The sequence below is a fragment of the Sminthopsis crassicaudata genome, chromosome 1, assembly GCF_048593235.1.
Source record: "Sminthopsis crassicaudata isolate SCR6 chromosome 1, ASM4859323v1, whole genome shotgun sequence".
Taxonomy (NCBI): domain Eukaryota; kingdom Metazoa; phylum Chordata; class Mammalia; order Dasyuromorphia; family Dasyuridae; genus Sminthopsis; species Sminthopsis crassicaudata.
In genome coordinates this window covers 292,917,780-292,923,779 of record NC_133617.1, presented here as the reverse complement: position 1 = coordinate 292,923,779, position 6,000 = coordinate 292,917,780, and positions in this window count along the sequence as shown.

Genomic DNA, 6,000 nt, shown 5'->3' with positions numbered 1-6,000 from the left:
ATTGTTATTGGGTGGCTGCTGCAGTTGTTCTTGTTCAGTCCTGTCTGACTCTATGTGATTCTAATTGAGGTTTTCTTGGCAAAGATACTCAAGTGGTTTGCCATTTCCTTTTATATAAATGTGTATTCCCTTCCTTCCCTTCCCTTCTAACACATAGCTTTTTCCCCTGTAGTACTTCCAGGCTATTCTTCTAGTTTCCCAGCTAACAATGGTGACACCATTTACTTTCCCAGTCACTCATGCTTAAAACAGAATCACCATCAGAAATAGGGAAACTAGAAGAATAACCATCACAGCTAAATTGGAAAAGTAGAACTAGAGCAATGTCACATGCTAAGGAATGGTGACAAATGCTGCTGCAAAAAAGTTAAGGAGAATGGGAGTTTACAAATCATCAGATTTGGAAATTAAGGACATTACTGACTTGGAAAATGGTAGTTTAGTAGTGATAAAAGTAGAAATCCAGGGAAATAGAGGCAGAGAGTCTAGATTACAATAGGATTTTGATAGAATTTCAGAGTGAAAGCTGGAAAGGATGGTATAGATCATCTATTACAACTCTTTTTATAAATGAAGCAACTAAGGTTCCTAGAGGCTATGTGTCACTTGTCAATGTTATATGGCTAAAAAGTGGTAGAGCTAGAATTTGAACTAATTCCAGCAAAATATTTTACTTCAGAAGGGAAGGGGACATTGGGGATGAAAGGTGATAAGATGAAGGAAAAGATTGTTTTTAATCAAGAGATTCCAAGTATTCTAAGTAGTTAATTGCTTCCCTGAGCTTTCTCAAGGATAAGCTTGTCCAAAAAATTAACTCTTTTTATCTGCCTCTTCTGCAGAGGACTAGACTTTAGTCTCAGGACTCAAGTGACCTTATTTATGGAATGTTCAAGTTGAAAAGGACTTGAGAGGTCATGTAGGTTAGCTCCATTTTATAACTGAAGAAACTGAAGCCCAGAGCAGTTAAAAGGTATATCCCAAGTTACACTGGGAACTCTGAGAATGAGCCATGTTGGTTTGAATTACCTGAATTACTCGGTGAAGGCTCTAGGTAAAGAGACATGAAAAACTTCCACTCAGATCAGTATGGGAATTAAGTTCCCACCAAGAGGGATAGATCCTCTATTCTTTCTTAACTAGAACACTGAGCTTATAAATGAAAACAATGTCTCCAGTGATAGAGATATCAATATAGTGTCCCCAAGGACTGCAACTAAATCACTGAGTTCATGAAGTCTTGGGATAGATCTCTGTTATATAATACTATCTTTTCATCCATCAACCTGTGTTGTGCTCTTTTAAAAAATACAAAATAACGAATTAGACTTGCCACTTTTTCTTTCCAGAGCTATAATCTATTCAAACAAAGATACATAATTAAATCAAGGATACATTTTTGCATAGAGGTATTCAGTCGGCTTCTCAGAGTCTGGTTGATATGCAAACTTCCACTGCCTTTAAACAGAGACACATGCTTCTTGGACCCCAACAGAGTTAGTTAGGTAAGGTGAGGTTACAACTAGGCTGAGGAAATAATAGGAGCTTGGCACAAGAGTCTTTTATAGTTTATATCCCTTAGCAAAGCCTAATTATATGGATACAGCTTTTGTAGTTAGTGAGGCCAGCTGCATATTTTGAGAATTGAACTATTCTGTCAAGTTTCCAGTAGTAATTGTATATGAACTTTAATGCCAAGAGCAGTGGATTATTTCACTGGAACATTCAGCTAAAATCACCTAGAGTAATCTGAATCTGTTTCCTCCACACTGGACATACCCCAATGCTCTCTTTTAAATCTTTTTGAATAACTTCAAAACTTTGGAAGCCATTAGAAACTACTAAAAGAGCCTCTTCTCTTGCACTTCAAGTCACAGTATGAACTTTAAAGTTTTGGATAATTTAATCAGGAAAACAGTGTTTTCACCTTAGGAAATAAGTGATTTGTTCTAGTTAGTTTATGAATTAGAGCATTCTCTGTCTTTAAAAACATGTTCTACAAATGTTTATTAATTTATCTTACTCTTTCATTAAAAAAACTTGGGATATCATAAGATAAAAGAGTAAATAGACTTAGATACACAATTGGTATTTCTTATTTTATCTATATTTCCCACCATTTAGCACCAATTTTGAAATCAGAGAGATATAAAGTCTGTAAATGTACTGCATATAATATCTGCCATTATCTCAATTTCACTGAAATATCTATAATTGGTGTTACTGAACCAATTCAGAATCTAAATATGACAATTATGATGTGCTTTAGCATTACTGACAAAGGTACCAAAACAGGTTAGCATATTTTTATGCTTGATTTCAGTTAAAAAAAATATATCATGAATAAGTAAGTAATCATGACCAGAAAACAGAATATTTTCAGGAGATTAAATGACTGACTAGAAGATGCTCATTGATTTAGTCACATCTATTGAACACTAATATCCAGGAAATTTTGGAAATTAAGAATAATTAGATAAAGGAAAGAGAAACTTCAGAACAACTAAGTCCCACAGAGACTCATAGAAACTGGATCCTGACACAGTACCTTGCATCAAGTCTGGGAAGATTGTTGGATTTTAAAATTATATGATGTTAGTTTGTTATCAGTCTTCTAAAGTCTTATCCTATTCTCATTCTTCTTGGTGATAAACTGGGAATCTTTTATGTTTAGATCAGCCTAATTAAGTTCAGAGGCTCATCATCAAAACATAGGTCACCATATGTTTTGTTGTTGTTGCTGCTGTTTATTTTTTATCTAAAGAACACTTCTGATCATTCCTCTACTCAACAAACTCCAATGGCTCCCCATTGCCTCCAAGATAAAAAATTTAAAATGCTGTTTGGCTCTTCATAATGTAACTCCTTTACCTTCCCAGTTTGTTTACATTTTATTCCCTACCAAGCTCTTTGTTGTTCCATGAACAAGACACTTACGTCTTAGCTCCAGGCAGCCTTCCATGCTTGGAATGCTCTCCCTCCTGACTACTGACTTCTCTGGATTTCTTTTACTGGAAGTTTTCCCCAACCTTTCTTAATTCTAGTCCCTCCTTTTAAAATTATTTCTTATTTATACTTTGTGTAGTTTGCTTTGCATACATTTATTTGCATTTTCTCTCCCCCATTAGACTGTATGTAAACTTCTTGAGGATAGAAACTCTTATGACATTTTTGTATCCCTATCACTTAGCACAATGTTTAGCACAAAGTAGGCACTTAATAAATGTATATTGATTGATTAACATAAACTCACAAAGACCACTTACTAAGGAACTAAGAAAATAAGAAATTCATAATCTTGCTGTACTTGGTCTTAGTCAGACCACATTGGCCAATTCTTTTCAGTTCCAGGCACCACACTTCAAAAAGAACATTGTTAAGCTGTAGAATATCTTGAGGAAGACAATGAAGATGGTAAAGATCCTAAACTTAATGCCATATGAGAATTGGTTGTAAAGGAATTAGGAGAGCTAATTTAGAGAAGAGAGATTTGAAAGAAAGGAGAGAAATGATACTGTCCTCAAATAATTGAGAACCTGTCACAAGACATTGGATTTGTTCTCTTTGACCCAAGAAAACAGACCTAAAAGCAATTAGAAGAACCTGAAAAAGCCAAATTTAGAACTGATATAAAGAAAAACTTCCTAAGAATAAAATCCATCCAAAAACGGAATTTATGATGTTCCTCCTTACTGGAGTTCTTCAAAGGCCAGATAACCACTGATTGGATGAAGTATAATGGGGATTTTTGTTGTTTTGAGTTATATCAAATCAATCTATCAATCAACAAACATTTTGTTATCAACAAATGGTGATTTTTGATCATTTCACTTGTTTGACAAACTTGGCACTAGCTAGTATTACATTTACTAAAAATCTTAGATACCCTAGCTTGTTCTCTTTTCTTTTCTTTTCTTTTTAAATGTTATTGTTGTTCAGTCATCCAGTTGTCAAAATATTGGAAGACACTTGTTTTCCAGAGTGACTTGAGTTTGGCATAACAACAATCCTTTGCACACACCTTCTGGATGATTTCAGCAACAACAAAAATGTAGAGATCACAAAATTCTACTCTGAATCAAATCTGTCACGAAGTTGCTTTTATTCCTCATTGTCAGGGCTCCAGTTCACTGAATAGCCATAGGCATAAGCATATATGTACATTATGTGTTTATATATATCCATAAGTATTGAGGTCTCTCTATACTCTCATCCTTCCCCACTCCCTAGTGTGGAGGGATGCTCTAGCACAAATGTTTTGCTTGCAAAGCTCTTTCTCTCACTTTGAAATTACAACTTGTTTGATGCCTGACTACTGTCTCTAACTTATTTTGTTCAGCTCTGACAACCCACAGGTTTTAGGAAATTTCTGTATAATTGACACAGTCATTACCAACTCTTTGTGACCCTGTGGATTGTCCATAAGGTTTTTTGGGCAAAGATACTCAAGTAGTTTGCCATTTCCTTCCCCAGTTTTATGAAGAAATTTAAGTGACTTTCTCAGGATCACATAGCTATTAAGTGTCTGAGGTCATATTTGAATTCTGATCTTTCTGATCCCAAGCTTAGTGTTCTATCCACTGTTCCATCTAGAGTTTCTTTATACCTTTGGGCTAATTGAACTAGAAACTGAAATACAGTGAAAAGCACAAATCAAGAAACATGCCCATATCTCCCATTCATCCAAGACATTTTATCAAAAAATGGATCAAATTAATCATTTTTACTGATTTATTTGAATAGCTTAAATAACAAAACTAGAATCTGAAAATGCCTAAGAAAGCTTGAATTAAGGGACAATGGTAAAAGAGGATAAATGCAAAGACCTAGACTTAGACTCAAAAAATTCAATTATAGAACTATAAAATTGTGATTCAGCTAGACAGTAATGTTGATGAGGTCCTGAATAACAGGGTGTGGTTAGCAGAGAAAGAATGAAATATTGATGGAATTACTCTCTGAGGCAAGCAGGAAGGGCACTGATGGAGATCAGTTTACCTTTATGACCCCCACCTCACTGTGTCCAGCCAGGAAATCCAAGTTATATCAAATCCCCAAGTTAAATTTCCCATCTAAATCTGTCCATGGTTCATGCCATCTTTGCTGAATCTTTCTTAAGGGTTATAGCCCATCACAACATTCTGGCTCATGATGTCTTTCTCCTCCTTCCCCCATGCCATGTTTCTCCTCTCATCCCCCCAGTGAGGAAGCATAGTGTGCCATGTGGTATCTTACCTCTGTTCATCCCACCATGCTTCATAGTGTTTCTCCTCTTCTCCCTCAAATGCCTCATGGGGCCTTTCTCCTTCTCATAGCTAATTCTTTTAGGGTACTTAATCCCTTTTAGGGTTTAGCCCACAAACCAAGGGCATGCCCCAAACAGAGGGGTATCTCTTTTCTCCAACTTAATTGTGAGTTCCACTAAGAAATTCATCTTTTGGAAACATCATTATTAAAACCCTTTTTATTTTTTTCTTTTAGCATATATGAAGCATTAATATTTTATTTGTTGCATTTCTTAATACCCAGGATTGCATATCCATAGTGACACAAGTAGCATTTTTTTTTTCCTTTTTGTTTCTCATTTCTTTTTTTTTTAATTAAAGCTTTTTATTTACAAAACATATGCATGGGTAATTTTTCAACATTGATCCTTGCAAAACTTTCTGTTCCAAATTTTCTCCTCCTTCTCTCTACCCTCTCCCCTAAATGGCAGGTAATCCAATACATGTTAAATATGTTAAAATATATGTTAAATCCAATATAGGTATATATAGTTATAGTTATCTTGCTACACAAGAAAAATCGGATCAAGGAAAAAAAAACAAAATGCAAATAAATTACAACAGAAAGAGTGAAAATGCTATGTTGAGGACCACACTCATTACTACTGTTCCCTCTCTGAGTGTAGATGGCTCTCTTCATCACTGCACAAGTGGAACTGGTTTGAATCATCTCATTGTTGAAGAGAGCCATGTCCATTAGAAAGGATCATCATACAGT